This window comes from Odontesthes bonariensis, chromosome 3 (genome assembly GCF_027942865.1).
Source record: "Odontesthes bonariensis isolate fOdoBon6 chromosome 3, fOdoBon6.hap1, whole genome shotgun sequence".
In the NCBI taxonomy this organism is placed as follows: Eukaryota; Metazoa; Chordata; class Actinopteri; order Atheriniformes; family Atherinopsidae; genus Odontesthes; species Odontesthes bonariensis.
In genome coordinates, this window is record NC_134508.1 from 27,844,695 (window position 1) to 27,862,951 (window position 18,257).

The 18,257-nt window shown below is 39.5% G+C and overlaps 1 protein-coding gene across 11 annotated transcripts in view; it reads right to left on the reverse strand.

Annotated features, from left to right (window-relative positions):
* atp2b2 (ATPase plasma membrane Ca2+ transporting 2) overlaps positions 1–18,257 on the reverse strand; it is a 168,013-nt gene that overhangs the window by 88,022 nt on the left and 61,734 nt on the right. For 4 of the 11 annotated variants that reach the window (XM_075461389.1, XM_075461393.1, XM_075461390.1 and 1 more), the window contains exon 1: positions 10,075–10,268. The exons of 2 other annotated variants lie outside the window; for them this stretch is intronic. The gene's annotated coding sequence lies outside the window, so the exon portion shown is untranslated. Of the gene's footprint in view, positions 1–10,074; positions 10,273–18,257 lie in introns of those variants that run through there. 5 more of the 11 variants (XM_075461387.1, XM_075461394.1, XM_075461395.1 and 2 more) reach the window with 5 other exon arrangements.

Genomic DNA, 18,257 nt, shown 5'->3' on the forward strand with positions numbered 1-18,257 from the left:
CCCCGACATGTGGCGGTAAATAACGTCCTCTGCTCGGAGGCTGAGGAGCTCGCGGACCTCCTTGTTTCCCCAGTTGGCCATCTTCAAAAATGTCAAAAATGTCACTTGAAGTAAAACAGAGTAAAACTTGAAGTGAAACTTGTCCTCACCTGTCGCTGTTGTTCTGAATCAGCTGTCCATTCTGTCTTTTAAACTCCTCACGTCACGCCACGCCCACGTCCAACCCGCGTCAATTGCTTTCACATCAAACTCGGCTCGGCAAAAAGACTAGGGTCCGACGCGGGTCGAATGGCGAGTCGAGTTGACACGCCAGCCCGGGTCGGCAGTGTGAACGCAACAGCGGACACGCTAAATTCGCAGATTAAACGCGGGTTCTTCCTAGGGCTGGGCGATATCTCGATATTTAAGATATATCGATAGATTTTTAAATAAGATATGGAATTAGACCATATCGCATATATCGATATAGTTCAAATTTGCGCTGTAATACTTGCTTCAGGCAAGCCGTTGATCAGAGCTCTCTGCACTGCTTCCCTCGCTCCGGCTCCGCCCCTCCTCTTTCATGCACACAGGGGGGAGCACTCTTAAACAAACATGGAGAAGGCAACAACACCTGCGGAGCATACGGAGGAGAGCCCCTTGGTTGGTAAAAGAAAAAGCAGTGGCTCAATCATTTGTAGATGGTTCGGATACAAATTGTCAGACGAGCAACAAAACCAAACTATATGTAGGGAGTGCCATAAGCACATTGCAGCCAGTGGTGGAAGCACTACGAATCTTTTTTATCACTTAAAAACGTGGCACAAAGTGTGATATGAAGAGTGTGTGAAACTGTGCGCTGCAGCAGCCACAGGCACAAGCCGTCCCCAACCTGACAAAGCTCCAGCCCCAAAACAAAGCTCACTGCAAGCTTCATTTTCCCGCTGTGTGCCGTATGAGAAGAAAAGCGACAAGTGTCCTTTCACATTGCCAAAGACATGGTCCCTGTTGCAACAGTGGAACAGGTCGGGTTCAAAGAGCTAATTAAAAAGCTGGGCCCGAGATACGAGCTTCCCAGTCGGAACTATTTTGCACGAGAAGCACTGCCGCAAATGTATAGTGAAGTCAGGCAGAACGTTGCGGGCCGGCTCGCTAACGTCACCCATTTTGCGTTGACCAGCGATATGTGGTCAAGCAGAACCTGTGTGAACCTTAAATGAGCGTGACAGTTCACTTCATGCAAGACTGGGAGATGAAAACAGCTTGGCAAATGGTTGAGACTGTTCAGATAAGCTATTAAATTAACAAAAATAAACAGGTAATCTCAAGCTGATGTTTAAAAACGTTTTTCTTAAACTGAGCACTTTATTTTGTTATCTCTTTATATATAAATGCTGCCCTCAGAAAAAGATTTACCTATTTTATTTTATAGGCTAATTTTATTTAAGATATTTTTTTTATTTAAATGTGCACCTTACGTAGCTTTGTTATACAGTGTTTACATTTTATAGTGAGTTTTCAATAAAACTACTCGTATTTGGCTTTGACTTTGACAGAGCATTTTATTTCACAGCTCTCACTTTGTGGAAAAAAATATCGGGATATATATCATATATCGATATTCAACCTAAATATATCGAGATCCAGCCCTAGTTCTTCCTCAGTGTGAAAGGGGCTAGTATCACATATGGTCCAGTCCAATTATAATATGGCTGACATAATCGAATGATATATTTTACGATTACTCAAGAGGGTTTCTAACAAAGAAAGGGCCTGCAAAGCACACTGAGTCATCATCTGTTTTGTGGTCAAATGCTCCAGGCTTTTGTGTCGTGAGGAAGATAATGTGTTTTGTCTAGTAAGTTAATGTTTTAGGATAGATCTCTGACATAATGGTATACCTAAGGTTCTGACAATTTATGTGAGCAAGTGCATGTACATTTTCTGTAAAAACTAATTATCTCGGCCTAAGTCTGGCATTTACACAATGATTTATAGGAAAAGTGGACTTTGTGTCTCATGTCAAGGGTTAATTTAATTCAGTCATGTTTCAAATACGTATATATATATTTTTTTATTTTTTATAGCTGAAAAAAAAAAATAGTGCTGCATTTCCATAAAGATTTCCTACAGTATGCACTGATGAGGCAAAGAAGAGAGCTTCAGCAATGCTCTCACCTTTGTAAATGTCACTGGAAAGAAAATCTGCTCAGTCATGAGATTATAGGCAACAGCCCACACAGTTACATAAACTTGTGGTTTCGGGCCACTTTCAGAAATGACTCGGATGTCATGAGACTTACATTCACTTGTCACTACATCTACACTGAATATGTACTAACTTTTGAGTTACAAAACCCAGTTGTTATAAGCAAATTGAGTTTTATCCCTGTCTTTCAACAGTTTTGCCTGTGGGCCAGAATCCTCACTTTATATTTGTCATTTGTTTCTAGGTTTTTAAGCAATTCTAGCCAGAATGCCTAAATGTGCATGTCTGGTCAAGATGAGAAAGGAGAGGTCCATACATCGTTTCCATTTTGGGGGTTGAATTTGTTTAGTTTACAACAAACTTATCCAAGTCTCTGATCATCTTAGAATATGTAAACCCACTTTAAGACAAGCAGAAACCAGCCCCTAAAACAAAGTGTTACATTTGACGACCCCATTCTGTCATTTTGCTCCTTTGAGTTAACCAGATACACACTTTTGCCAAACCTGTAAGAAAAATAATCAAACAAACACACTTCTGCTGTGCACCATTATAGCTGGGAGCAAAGAAAATCCTGTCTTCTAAAACATAATCATAATCATACACTGTCTTAATAAAGAGAGGGGCCGAGTCACAAATGCTGTATGGTCTCCTCGGCTTCAAAGAACATGCAGTGAACCCGTGTTCTGGGATCTTCTGTTGCTGTGCCACAGGTCTGTTTGTGGCAAAGGCGAGTTTATGGAGCAGTTTAATTATGATGAATAATTAAATCCATACAGTCTTCAAGTCTATTTGACTAGCATTTAGAAATTATTTTGTAGTTTGTACAAAGATGTGAAAGTACAAAGTAGTCTCTGATCTCCCTTCCTTGGACGCAGAGTCAGAACCGCTCTTTTGCAGCTCAGAGGTACCATGCCATTTAAAGATTTTTGTAAAAGTCATTCTGCAGGAAAAATTCAGACCTCACAATCGCTTGGAACTACTTTCTCTCACTTGTATCACTCCGGGACTGCCACCTGCCGATAGCTGCGCCTGTTACGGTGTTTACTACTCGGAAGCAGGGTTCTGCTCGGTCTGCACGGTTTACACAGCCCGTAGTGATACGAAGGTAGAGAGAAAATAGCATCTGACTTTTTCTGGATGAACGCATATTGTTTGGAGAAGCAAAACGCTTTATTTTTTAAACCCCAGCCAACTAGCCGGACTACCTTCATCAACACCAAAACGAGGCTGGAACTCGGCTCACAGGACGCAGCGGGAGGTAAGAAAATGTTTATAAATAATATTTCTAGTATGCGATGTCATACAGCTTCATGTCAAAAGAGGCAAACTATCCCTTTAAGTATACGTCCGATGTGGGGAGCCTACAGTGATTAATCAGGTTAAGTTGGGGATCAAACAATCCTTGATTTTTACCTCTTTGCTTTATCCTAAATCTAAAAAAAACCTTGTCGTCAAAGCACAACACATTATACACATTGATGTCTTTGACAATATACAGCCTCTTGCATTTTGTATTTGACTTTGTGTTCAGACATTTCTTTGGGTCATTTTGGTTTCATGTTTCTCAAATCAAACTAATTGTCTCAAAACATTTTATTGAACTTCGCTCAACATCATTTACTGATCTGTACAAATTCTGTTGTATAAATTGATAATGCTTTGGCACACTTGTGCAAATGTCTGCAGTTTTCATATTCTCAAAAGCTAATAAAACATCGATCAAAATGAATTACACTGACATTAAGACAGGGTCAGATGCCAGAAAGAAGAGGAGCATAGGCATATACCAAGCTCGAATATGTCCCCTTAAAGGAACTCAGGACGATCCTGGCGTCTTTTCATATTTCATTACCAATTGAATATCGGCCATAATTGTGGAACATATTCTAAATGGTGGCATTACAATGACTGAGGGTGGTCAAAGACTAACATCAAATGTTCGTAGAGCAAGTGTTTCTCTATCATTCAACCACTGTCTGTCAGCAAATAAAGGTTCAAAAGTAAAGGCATGAATGCAAATTCTGTTCCGGAACTTAATTTTTTCACTTTTCATTCGAATATGCTACACAGAAAAAAAAAATGCAGGGGTATGTATTTTTTCATCGACTAGCATCAAAACCTGCTAACATGGACACAAACATGATGTGTTCACTGAATTGGGTATTAACTTTTGAGAGAAAAATTAAGGATTTTGAGAAAGTTATAGTCTTGCAGGTGATCTATTTTGTGGTGATGTTTATAGTTATTTTCTTGAGCGATGACCTTACTTGGAAGCGAATGGTAGAGATGATTCGAGAAATGTAATGACTGAGATAGCCACTGGGAAAAACTGTAAAGACATCATCACATCCACATGCTTGCTTTCTCTTTTAACATCTTCTTGGCTTGCTTACCTCTGATGTGCCTGCCTATCTCTATGCTTGCCAGTGGTTTATTATGTAATGATGAAGTCTTCCTACATGGGGACATTTACAGCTGCTAAGATTCTATGTTGTAAAGACAATGAAAATGAAAGAGATGAGTTGTCATCTGTAAACAATCTGCCTGATGGTGCCACCCATCATAGAAGCCAAAACAAAAGAAAGCAAAATATCTGGTTTGAGGTAATACATTTGTGCTTTTGTTATGAGAGGTGATTAAACATGAGGGCATAAAAAATATACACTAGAAATAGGAGAAACCTTTTGATTCAGCTGTCTGTTGGAAGAGCAAGAGGGAGATAAATCATGTAATACTGGCTACAGTATACATGCACATCTACCTGACTGTTAATAGAACAAAGAAGGGGCTAACAAAAGCTTCACTGGTAATCATTGCAGTCCAGCAGATTGCATTCATCTCATGAATTAGCACCATCTGTAGATGCTTAAAAAGAGGGGTGAGTGAGTATATTACAATGTGGTAGCAGTTGGCTTATCTCGATCAAGTATCACAATTAAACTTTATGCAACCTGAGGACTGAGAGACAGCAAAAATGATCATTTTGTTGTCTAATTTGTGGGAAATGGCTGTTGTGATACATTATAAGTTTTCAGTCATCCACTCGTAAGCAAAATCACACACATTATTCTTCCAATACACATAAAGAGTGCATGCTGTGTGCACATTTCTTTCCTTACATACCCAAATTAACGTCCTAGTCTTCCTGCTGTGAGGTAACTGGAAGGCAGAGCAATAATAATAATGATGATAATAATAACGTGTGAGAAAATAAAGTGTTCCTTGCTCCAGATGAGTCTGTGGGACTTGTCAGGGAGTTATTGGTCTGATTAAATTCAAAATATACTAACCCCTAGCCCCAATTATTAAAGACATATTAATGCTGGCAATTCATTTGCAAAGAGGCACCTTTTTTTTTTCTTTTTTTTTTATAAAACAGGCTCATGATGCTTATAGAGATGCACCAACTGATCTGTGGGTGCCTGGAATTTGCTTATCACCTTCAGACATATCTGATTCCCAAATTTACACTAGAGTCGCAGGGTGGTCCAGGTTATGCAAGTAGTGACTCATACTGCAACACTGTAGCATAAAAACATACACATGCTAACATTGCATGTACATTCCTCAACATGATACAAAACATGGAATTTTTGTTCAATTCATACATGAGATAAATGTAGAGTGAGCAGAGCAGAGGTGTAACTCCCTCAGGTACATGACATGAACGGCACCTGCTTCACAAATTCAAACTTCCTGGATCAATAATTCATACGTAAATGAAACAGAATATTATCAAAAGGAGACATGCTCCATGCTGGTCATGTAGCACTGGTCTCTATAATTGCTGCAGAGATGAGATGACTTAGCAGGGAGACACCATAAAGCATTTGGTACCTCTTGTGCTCAAGTGGAATAAACTTCCTCCTTCACACCTCCTGACTGCAACCAAAATGTTAATGCCACTATTTTTTGTGTTTGAGTTAAACTTTTGCTCAGTTGCACTGGTGCAGGCTACTTTCATGCCAAAGTGATGCAGGTTGCACTGAGCTAGCTAATGTGGTTTAAATTAGTCTGGCTCTGGCACTCTGTCTCTACATCTCAACTCTCACCAGCTGGACAGTGTTTGCATACTGATTGTGAAATCTTTAAACTGTGACCATGTTCCAAATACAATTTTGTTCTGTTGCTCATTATTCAAAAATAAAAATAAGGATATATAAAAGAGGACGCTGAAAGAGCAGGAGATGCAACTCAAGTTGTGACTTAGATGATGAGATCGGAGGTAGAAGGAAGAAAGAGGCGAGTGCAACACCTGTCCTGTGGCCACAAAGTAACTGTGGTTGCAGTATCCAGGCATCTCTAACAAAGATAAAGTTTGAAACTTTGAGATGAATTACATCAAACCCGCATAGATCAATTAATCACCTGAATTAATTAGTCCCTCTGCACTTTTTTTTAGAGGTGAGATGAAGGATTCACTTATATGGGGAGGTAGAAAAAAAGATTCAAAAGGGGAGTTAAGGGGTCTATCTAATTTTTTGTTTCATTTCCAATGATAAATAATGATCATGAAAAATGCTCTAATTATAGTGACCTAATGTTTAGAATTGAGGGATTAACAATCCATCTCAAATTCATGAATCTTTGCAGCAGTAAATGTAGCCCAAAAAAAGGAAGAAAAAAAAAAAGTAAAAAGTATGAATATTTTAATGGATTTAGACAAGCCCTTGCTTATGATGACTCTAATGACCTGAAATAATACACACTCTGTGCTGTCAAATTCGGATATAATGGCTGACTTTAACTAAAAGTCTTCCCACCTGACTGCACTGCACCTTGAAATGCATACACCTTACTTTTCAACCCATGTTATAGGCACTTACTGTTTAAGGTGCATTTCATGAGTATTTTTATTCATAAAACTTCATTCATTGTCAGAGAACATGGAACACAGGACGACTAAATTCCAGAAGAAGAAATAAAGTACATTCACAAAGATAGTTCTTCTTTGTGAGTGTATGGCATGTTACTTCCAACAAGCTTTAATGGCTGTACAGCTTGCTGTATGACCATCCCTTATCATTAGAGGCTGAGGATCATGTAATGTTTCCTCATAAATTCACTTCTGTCTTCCCTCTACATCTTTACTGCGCTCCAAGCTGTCAACAGTTAAACTGTTTTTTGGATGAATTCAGAATAAAAATGTATCTTAACTGCCTTCCATCTTATAACAAATTTGTTCTTCTCAACTGCAAACTCAATCTCCTCTATTCTTTCCTCTGTGCTCAACAATTATTCCAATGGTACAGAAATGTTACTGTAATTAATTTACATAGCACTCTTCAAGTTATATTGATCCCTCTGAACAAATCACACTACTAGCAGCAGTCATACATTTGAGAGGATTTGTCTTTCAAGCAAATATTCCCACACCTCAAAGCAAATCGGGGGAATTTGTGCAGTTCCCTGTCTAAGACACTTTTGTACGGAAGCCCAGAGTGGACGTGGTACGTATAAACTTTTTTCTGATGGTTTTTGAGATCACGAGATAACAATCTTTTCTTGAATGCCTTAAAGCCTTTCCAAGAACGGACTCAAGCTGAAAATATAAAATTTTGGAGAACCCGTTTGTCCCGGCATCAGATTTTACTTCTGTCGAGGTCTAACACAGGCTGAAATTGCAATTTGTTTGTCTTGTATAGATAACTTTCATATCAGACCGCGTCATTTAAGGAGACGGCTGGTTCGACTGCAGTTCAATAGGCGTTTACACCTAGTGATCCTGCTGATATAGTCAACTTCATCAGTGACCAGCTGAGAGGACCAGGCCGTCTCCATGGTTACCGAATGATGCAAGAGTCGTGCCGTTATCGTTTTCTCGAGATAACAAGATAAATAACTTGTTATCTCGAGAAAACAATATCGGCATGATCGGTGTGTGTTAAACTTGATTCCATTCTTCAAATGCTTGTCACACCAGCGGGATTTGCTTTGTGCATTTTCACAAGCAGAATTGTTACACAAACGCTCCACATTCCATGTTTGATTCATAGGCTACTTTATTCAGTTTTCAATGAAAGGGGGGTAAAAATGGGTACACCTTTGCCAGAAATACATATAAACACATGTACACTGGGGCGGACTGGGGAGAAAAAGTGGCCTGAAAAACCATCGGTAAATTATCTCGTTATCTCGAGAAAACGATCATTGTTTTCTCGAGATAATGAGAAAACCATCAAAAAAAGGTTTATACGTACCATGTCCGCTCTGGGCTTCCATACTTTTGACATAGGAGACACTGGAGATAAAACCCACCAAGGATCAGATCTGTGGATAGACTGTTCTACTACCTGATCCACAAAATTAAAAATAAGAATAAATACAAATCAGAACAACCAATGATGATATAATCGGCCATGATCTATCATTCTGTTACTTTCATCTGTGAAAAAAAAAAAGACCCTAATATAATCTGTCAAAGCCTGGTTTACGTTTACAACGAGGATAAAGATTTTTTTCAGGGTAAAATGACCGTCAAGTTTTCTTTACCTCTGCGACTTGTCGCTATACTGCACAGAAGGTGATGATGACACAGCAAAAATTAATGCAGTGCACCACTCTTGACAATCTGAGATATGACAGAGCGGAGCATGGTACAAACCTTCTCTGGAGGTCCTTTGAATTAGGAACTTCAGGTTGTGTTTTAGTGAACAACAAATACTTCAAAACAACAACTACATGGCAGACATGTTTTACTCTTTTTGTCTCATTATCTAATTCCCTTCCTCTATTTTTAATCTGTGCACCCAGCTGTGTGATCATCTTTGTCATACAAGCTTTGCGGGCTTTAGAAAGGAATATTAAGAGAAAGTGTAAGAAAATAAAGGACATAGGATTTGGGGTAAAAGAGAACTGATACTGTCTCTAAGCTGTCTCGCTACCTTGGTGCAGTGGAGTTGATGTTTGAGGTCACACAGTCCCAGCCCCAAAAGAGGCACAATAAATTTTATAAGACAGTCTGTCTAAGAATGTGGTGGAATCACTGACCAGCCGGTTTGCTGGCTAAATGAGTGCATGAACAACTTCGTGGGTATATGAATGACTGGATGAATGCATTTTTTTTGGGGGGGGTTGCACACACTGACGAACTGGCTGTCAGTATATGTGACTGACAAGTTATCGAAACAGACAATGAGCTATCACACAGCTGCTGTGACGATCAGTGAATCCATCAGACAAGCAAGAAGACAACTAACCAGCCACTGACAATAATCTGCAACAGAGTCAGGCAACTTCACAAGGAAAGCTGACATCAAACAGATCAAGGAGGAGAGATGATAATGTTCCCTACAAATTCAGTCACCGTGCCAGATAGTCAGTTCACTAATGCAGCGAAGACAGCAAACATACATGATGAGCTACAGCAGAGAAACCTGCTGCTGGGCCAGAACCAGTCAGTAAGTGTGACAGAGAGGAGAGACTGCAGACTTCATCAACTAACAGATGACCTGTTTAAAACATCGTCATTTAGAAAAATTAAAAGACAAAGGGATCTGATCTTTCCTAACAATCAACATATTTCAACACATAGCCCAGACATAGACAGCATGCATAATACATTATTATCTGTAAAAGTAGATAACCGCTACTGCTTCATACAGTGTATCGTACTTGTGTAGACACATCATGTACAGAGATCAAACATATCGTCCAACTACTACATATCACCTGTTCCTGACCCGCACTGGATGCAGTTACAGGGCAAAAGTATTAGTCATGTCGTACACAAACCATATACACTCATTGTACAATCTGTGTACAATTTGGAACCTCCCAACATGCAGGTGATTTACGCCACCAGAATCAAAAGCAGCTAATGAAATCAGGAGACACAGATAAGATGTTGAATGACATTGTACACAAAGACACAGCATACTTACATCGCAGAAAGGTTATCACCATCAGCACCGTGACGTGAAAATCCTCTCACCTTAAATGATGTTGCAACGGCACATGCAGCAGGGGACTGGCTACGACCGCGGCGTGCTGTTTGTGTATGTGTGTGTGTGTGAGTGAGTGTAGGTGTGCGTGTGTGTGTGGCGACTCACTAAGCTGCACTCTCACTGCTATTGCCTCAGCTGGGGCTGTCTCAATGCACAGCCTGTACCATGTCGGCAGCCAGCAGGGGTGGGCGTGAGTATCGGTGTGTATGCATGAATAGTGAGGCACAGAAGAGGCTGCTCTTCACTTGAAAGGCTTTTCTCTGACTGGATAGAAGGATAAACATTGATAGATGGAAAGATAAATTGATGGACTAACTGATGAGCATGGAGGGTTGGCAGAATGGAAACAAAGAGAGAAGGAAACAGCTATGAAATTGAATTGGTTTCTCTACATCTTTATTTCCCTGTGCCTCCCTCTTACTCCTTCTCGTTGACATTTTGAGCCAAAGAGAAGGGCAGGGGGTCCTCTAAATTCCTGCATGCAACCTAACAGCACCCATGATTAGAGAAGGAGGAGAGATCGAGGAATTAAAAGGCAGGAGGAATAGACAAAGTAGACAAAATATGTAAGATGACAGGAAAGATGTTCTGAAACAACATAGGTAAAAGAGGCAGGAGGAAAGCATAGGTAAAAGGTTAAAAAAAGAAGAGCAAACGAAGTAAATCTAGATGACAGCAAAGTCATCAATAAGAATACAAGATGTGGAGGTAAAGAAGAAGAAAAAAGAGAGTAGAGGGGAGGTGAAGGAGGAGGGATAATTACTTTCAAGGACATGTATCCTCATCCTGTTAATTCTTGAGTTCTGCAGATTTGGATTCCAAACTAAACATCAAGACTTAAAAAAAAAAAAAAAAAAAAAAAAAAAAAAAAACTAGCATACAGTACATCCCTGTGAACATAATGGTGGCAGGACATGATGCCTCTGTGTGCCTGTGTGTGTGTGTGTCACTGACTCATTTATCTCTCACATGCATACACATACAGAAACACACCAGTTTTGCCCCAACCAGTCATCTGGCTATCCAGCAAGCCAGCCACGACATGAGAGGATAACAGCTTTGTGTCATGTTGCCGTCAAGTCACTATCACACATCTCATCGTGTCACAGCTTGTAGGGAGAGAAGAGCAGGAGGAGAAGAGCTAGAAGCTAGAAGCTCACTGTGTTAAACTGCTGCCCCCTTACGTGCCTATCTGTGTTCATGTTTCTTTTTCCTTTAGTTCCTTTGTTTTTTTTCCTGTTGTTGTGTAACAGGTGTATGATGTAAAAGTTAAATGCTGAACAACACCAAAATCACATGCAGCGATCTCCCAGTTCAGGGTATTCCCACTAGGATAAATACATGTTTAACAGCACTGAGTTTAGCACATGCAAGCTTTGGCTGAGACAGCAGATACATTACACAGAAAAAGTAAGGGTTTTTTTGTAAGTACCTAAGTACTTACTAGCAACTGCAACACCATTACTACAATACTTTAGCTATGTAAGTACTTAGCTATGTAAGTAATGTAGATATCTTGGTTTTGACAACACTTGCTCCAATTCCTGTTGATAGGGAGTCTATTTCTGGTATGTGACCAGTTTTAAATCAGAAAATGAAGTGTTCAGAATGATATTTGTAACAAAGAAGAAAAAGGTGTATTTGTTCAAAGAAATAAAAGCAGGATTATAGCTTTTTGAAAAAAAAAATATTCAAAGCAACAGTTTAACCCATTATGAAAGCATGATCAGGGGGGACAACTGCCATGGCAGTTTCAGCAGAAGAGCTCTGCTTTGCAGGACTAGGACAGACTTAATTTACAAGGCAAACCAAATACGTTTGTACTGAATTTGATTTTAGTTTCTCTACAGTGATTTAGTTTAGTAAAGAAAACTATGGTGGTGTAAGCAGAGAGGAGAGAAGAGATGGGAAGCAGTGATGGGGATCAGAAACAGGCCCTGAATATCAATGCAGCATGTCTAAGAAATTCAGGGCTGCAGTGCACCAAAAACAGGGAACCTGGGAAACTGAGCACCAGAGCACAGTAGCATCACAGGCAAACAAAGCATGAGCAAGGCCAGTATTCCCCATACCATCTTACACCATCATGCTCCATTCTTTTTAATCTTAGAACATCATGACCTTTCATTGTCTGAACTTACTGCTCAACTTAATTTGTAGTATTGTTTAATTTGTTAACCCAGATTCAGGAATACTGCTTTATAGCCTTTTTGAGAAAAAATAAAATAAAGTAAAAATTATAATGTTGTGCATCTTTTTGGGATAACCTGCACTCACTTTGTTAACATGATAATCAAGTATCTCCCTACTCAAGTACTGCTTTCACTGAAAAGAAAACACATTTATTTAGCTTGAGAAGGAGTTTCGGCATACATCTTAATTAAAGAACAGTCATTCAAGAAGCCAATTAGACACACTGGTAAACTGCTCTTTGTGTTCTCTTCCTTCCCTTCCATAAAATCTCCATTTCCTTCCAAGAGGTATATGTTAACCCATAAAGGGTCATGTTTACCTCAGGTCAAGCAGACATCCCATATCCTCGTTACCAGCCACCAGCCAATAACCATTAACTTTATTAATTGCGGAAGCTTCATACTATCTTCTGAGTGCTATTGTAAAAAGAGACCACGCACTGTGCTGTGTGTGGGCATGCACACTAACATGCAGTTAATGAAATGACTCCCAAAGGTATCTTACCTTTCTCTATGAGGTCACCATTACTCACACCCTCCCTTATCTGAGTTGTTACTCACACTCTACCAACTCGTTGTAATGATAATCTCAGTAAGTTAAGAGAAGTGAAAGTGCTGAGCCAGTTCCAAAATCATATGATGAGAGTTTTAGATTTAACAATCTCAGTCAAAGTGCCACTTTCACAACATGGCAGAAACAATAGTAATGCTTTGAAATCATTAAGAATCATGGATTGTAAATCAGAGCAAACCGGCAGATCTTAGTGCATTTGTGAAGTTCCATAAAGAAAACCACTGAAACTTGTAAGATCATAAGTATGAATTCATTACATCCATTAGGTTGCAAAATACATAAATGATCTTTTGCACCTCCATCACATTTATCCATCCATTTTCTATACATGCTTAATCCAATTTAGGGTCGCAGGGGGGCTGGAGCCTATACCAGCTGTCATTGGGCGAGAGGCAGGGTACACTCTGGACAGGTCAGGTCCATCACAGGACCCCATCACATACATCAACCTAAATATATTATTTTCTACTTTACTTCTGCACTACAACAATCTGATTTGTGCTCCACAATAAGCAATTCTCCACAGCACTTTTTAGGGAACTATCTATTGCATGGGGAATAATTAATGGTTAGCAAGTGTACATTTATTGTTCACCAAATAATATCCATTTACCACTCAGGGCTTTCCTGAGATGCTGCAAAATATTTTACGCTCTAGGGAGGCAACTAATGATTATTTTCACCATTAATTATTCTGCCAATAATTCTATCAAATAATGCATTAGTTGCTTGACTTACAAAATTTCAGGAAATAATGAAAATGTCGCACAATGCCCCAAAGTCCCAAGTAACTTCCTCAGATTTCTGTTTGAAAATATATTGTCTTACCTAATAAAAGCAGGTCAGGGAAATTGAGTTACTATTTAAAATCTGTATGGAGGCCTCACCTGCTGGTTGTGAAAACTTTCCCCACTTTTTTATTGATAAGGTCACTTCCACCAGGGCTGTAATCTCAACTTCTGCCTCAGTCTCTGTCACCTGCTCTGCTGCTTTTGAGAAGTTTGAGCCTGTAACTCTGTCCTTTTTACGTGAAATTGTCGGTCATTGGAATCCCTCCAAACGGGATTCTCCAAACGATGCTGTCCCATCTTGACTATTGAAAGAAATGTTTTCCACTGAGGTCCAAACTGTCTCGGCAGTTGTTATTTGTCATCAGGTATTGTTCCTGGGATTTTTAAACATGCAGTAGTGCAACCTCTGTTTAAAAGGCTGATATGGATCCTCCTGATCTTACCAACTATAGGCCAATCTCCAATCTCTCCTCTAAATGTAGAGGGGAAGATTTTCTTTAGTGTAATTGCACAGAGATTAGCTAGTTATTCAGAAAAGAATAGCTTAATAGATACTACTGTGCAAAATGCAGGGATACCAGGTTTCGCAGGGTGTTTAGAGCATACTAGCATGATTTGGCATCAGATTCAGACAGCCAAGATTGAGAAAAAAGACTTGCATGTTATATTTCTGGATGTAGCAAATGCATTTGGTGCCACATAGCCTTATTTGGAAAGTGTTTGATTATTTTAATGCCTGTAGTAGTTGTTAACTTAGTAAGAGCGTATTTTCATATTTTCATATTATTAGACTGCCTAAGTACAGTAAGTTTCAAAACAGGTTGGCAGAGGCTAGAAATAGGCATTATGGCAGGGTGTACTATTTCTCCATTAGCATATACAATGGTGATGGAGATAATTATTAGAGCTTCCAAGTGGGTTGTAGGAGGAGAGAGACGTCAGGATGGCATGTGCCTTACACCTATTAGGGCCTACATGGATGATATGACATTGGTGACTACAACAGTGGCATGAAGAGAATACTTGAGAGACTTAATAAAAATATAAAGTGGGCTGGTATGAAAATCAAACCTACTGAATCTAGAAGTATCTCAATAAGTAGAGGAAAATTAAGTGATAGAAAGACATGAATGATGGAGAGCGAGCAGTGCAGTTTCGGAAAGATGTTGCTGAGGGACTGGATATAATAGATAAATCAGGGCTTCTAGGAAAGTTGAAGTTGTGGTGTCTGCAGTTTGGATTGTTTCCTAGGTTGATGTGGCCACTGTCTGTGTATGAGATTCCATTATCTGTTGCAGAAAAAAAATGGAAAGATTAGTTAGCTTTTACATTAGGAAGTGGTTAAGTGTTCCTATATGCTTAAGTACTGTGGCACTGTATGGGAAAGGCATACTCCAGCTCCCAATATCTAGTCTAGTAGAGGAGTTTAAATGTACTAAAGTTAGGACAGAGCTCCTGTTAGCTGGGAGTAAAGATGTGGTAGTTAGTAAGGTGGTTCCAAACCCAACCAAGGGGAGGAAGTGGAATCCAAGAACGGCAGCTCAGGAGACAGAAGCAACTCTTAGACATGCAGAGATTGTGGGTAATTTGCAAATAGGCTTGAGGCTTGGCCCAGGCAAACCGGTGTGGAGTAGAGCAGGTCCCAAGGAGAAGAGAAAGCTAGCTGTTGAGCAGGTTCGTAGACAGGAGGAAATGTTAAGGGGTGCAAAGGCAGTGGCTCAGGCCAAGCAGGGACGGTGGTTGAATTGGGAAGGTGTAAAGAAGAAAAAGCTTAGTTGGAAAGAACTGTGGAGTATGGAGGAAAGGAGTATTAGATTTTTGATAGGGGCAACATATGATGTATTGCCAACTCCCCAGAACCTAAAACTCTGGGTAAATGGAGACCCATTATGTTCGTTATGTTTAGGTACTGCAACTCTAAGGCATATTTTGTCAGGTTGTAAAGTTAGTCTGTCACAAGGCCGGTATACGTGGCGACATAACCAAGTATTAAGAAGCTTAGCTGCAGGTATTGAAGATAAACGAATGCAGGTAAACTTAGGAGGGTCTAAGCTGAAGAGAGTGGCAATTCAGTTTGTTCAAGAGGGGGAGAAAGTTAATAAGACAATAAGGAGGAAAGGCAGCTTCGAGGATGCTTGTGATTGGGAGATGCAGGTAGATTTAGGAAATAAGCTTGTTGTTCCCTAGGAAATAGCCTCTAAAAATCTAAGGCCTGATATAGTCTTGTGGTCTAGGAGTAGAATGAGAGTCTATTTAGAGCTGACTGTTCCTTGGGAGGAATTAGTATTAGAAGAAAGGAAATGAAAGGAAAAAGCTTACGTATGTGGAGTTGGGGGAAGAAGCAGAGCAGCGAGGATGGAAAGTTAGGATATGTCCAGTGAAAGAAAGGTTGTAGAGGATCTGTTGCAAAGTCTGCCGTCTCATTGTTGAGGGAGCTGGGTGTAAGTGGACAGAGTGTAAATGTAAATGTAAATGTACTTTATTTATACAGCCCAATCCTTACGGTGTACCAAAGTGCTTTACAGCAGGTAATAAATAAAGAGAAGAATAAGTAAAAACAAGTAAAAACAAATAAAAACAATAAAAGAACAGTGAAAGCAATAAAATATAACAAAATTGTTTAAGATAAAATAAGATTTAAGTGCCATCATACTACTGGGTATTAAAAGCAATCCTAAATAAGTAGGTTTTTAGCCTAGATTTGAAGAGGCCCAGGTCAGAAATAAGACACAGCTCGACGGGGAGCTTATTCCAGAACCTGGGGGCAGCGATGGAAAAGGCTTGGTCACCCCAGTGTTTGTATTTTGACCTGGGTACTTCCAGCAAAAATTAATTTGTTGACATCAGAGCTCTACCAGGATTGCGGACTGTTAAAAGCTCAGATAAATATGATGAGGCGAGGCCGTTAAGAGCTTTAAGGCGAGACACTACAGGTGAAGAGGGTAATATTTAAAAATAATATATATCAACATGAAACATCCTCAGTTGATTACTTATACAAGTATGAAAAAAAATGTATTACAAGTTTTAGAAATTTGTATGTCTAATTATGCAAATTAGGCATGATCTCGTTAAATATGCGCACATTTGCATATATTTCCGGAAGATAGATCTGAACATATGATAAAGCCAGGTGCAAAATTCTTTTTTCATTTTTGTTTACACACAAAATGAACAGAAAATTACCGAGGGATTTGAGGATATCTGCTTTCATTTCCTAGGAAATCAAAATATACTGTCCATAGCCTGAAAAACATTGTTTTTGCCATATTTTTTCATTATAATGTCACATAAATCAGGCCAGGAATGATTTATCAACAAATCCTTCAGTATATATCTTCTGAATACTGCTACGTGTATAACTGAAAAGTTTGGCGTTAGTAGGTGCTTCATAGTCTGAGATATTGATACTGGAAAAATACAAAAAACTGATTTTGAGAAAATGGCATTTAAAGATTTAAATACGGTAATTCAATACTAGAGTATTAGAAGTATTAGTAGTATTATTACAAGTATTAGAAACTTTCACTGCATGAAAAGAGGGATTTCTGGATGTATGTGGCCCCTTACATGTCCGCATACGTTAAGCCCCTGCATTTGCGGTGGTAAAAGTGAAAACTTGGCCCAAGTTGTCGCAAATTGACCTGGCAACTGCTCCCCCATGCCCCCCTCCCCTCCCCTACTTAGGAGAGCCTTTAATATGTAAATGCCAGTGATCAGGTCAGGAGCTGCCACAGTCATTTTCAAGTGGGGTGGGGTGAGGTGAGGTGAGGGGTGGGCAGGCCTGTTTCTACACATTCATCACTACAGTATCACCTCCAACTCCAGCCAAGTTTGTTGCTGTGTTGTCTTGAAAAAGAAGAGGTGCACGCTGTCTGCTGGTGACAGGTGATGCATTTCTGTTTTTTTTTCTCCCAAACACCTCTTTTGTAATACCGCTTTTTGTGGGCAAAATTCAAGGATTCAAGGATTCAAAGGTTTATTATCATATGTGCAGTTAGAAACGTGTTTCCCTGAACAATGAAATTCTTTTCTTTGTTGCCCGCACTGGATGTCCAAATGTATAATAATAAAGATAAGATAAAGATAAAATAAGCATGCAACAACAATATTCTAAAAGGTTTCTTAAATAAAATAGAAATATAGAAATAAAAATATAGAAATCTGGCCAGTATAATGTGCAGTAGTGCGCTCAGTGTTTTATTGTGTATGGCTTAATTCGGTGTCACAATGGTCACAATATCGCCGAGGTCTTTTCTTTGTCCTTGCAGAGTCCATTTTTGTGTCAAAACAGTGCAAATTGCCAGCTGTGGTCAGACAACATTAAATAGCAAAAGGACGGGAGGTTGTCTCGCGAGTATTCCGTGTAATGACGTATACGCATATGATTGGTGGAGCTTAACGGCTCACATAAGCTCTCGTTCAATCACGTATGAGAAACATTGTGTCGTGCAGTGTAAACAAAAAGTTTAAGGAGCAGATCTGGCGGCAGAAAAGCAGACAGAAATTGCTGAGGTCCCGTGCTGTGAAAACTGCCCTGGTTTGCGGAATACAATGGCTGGA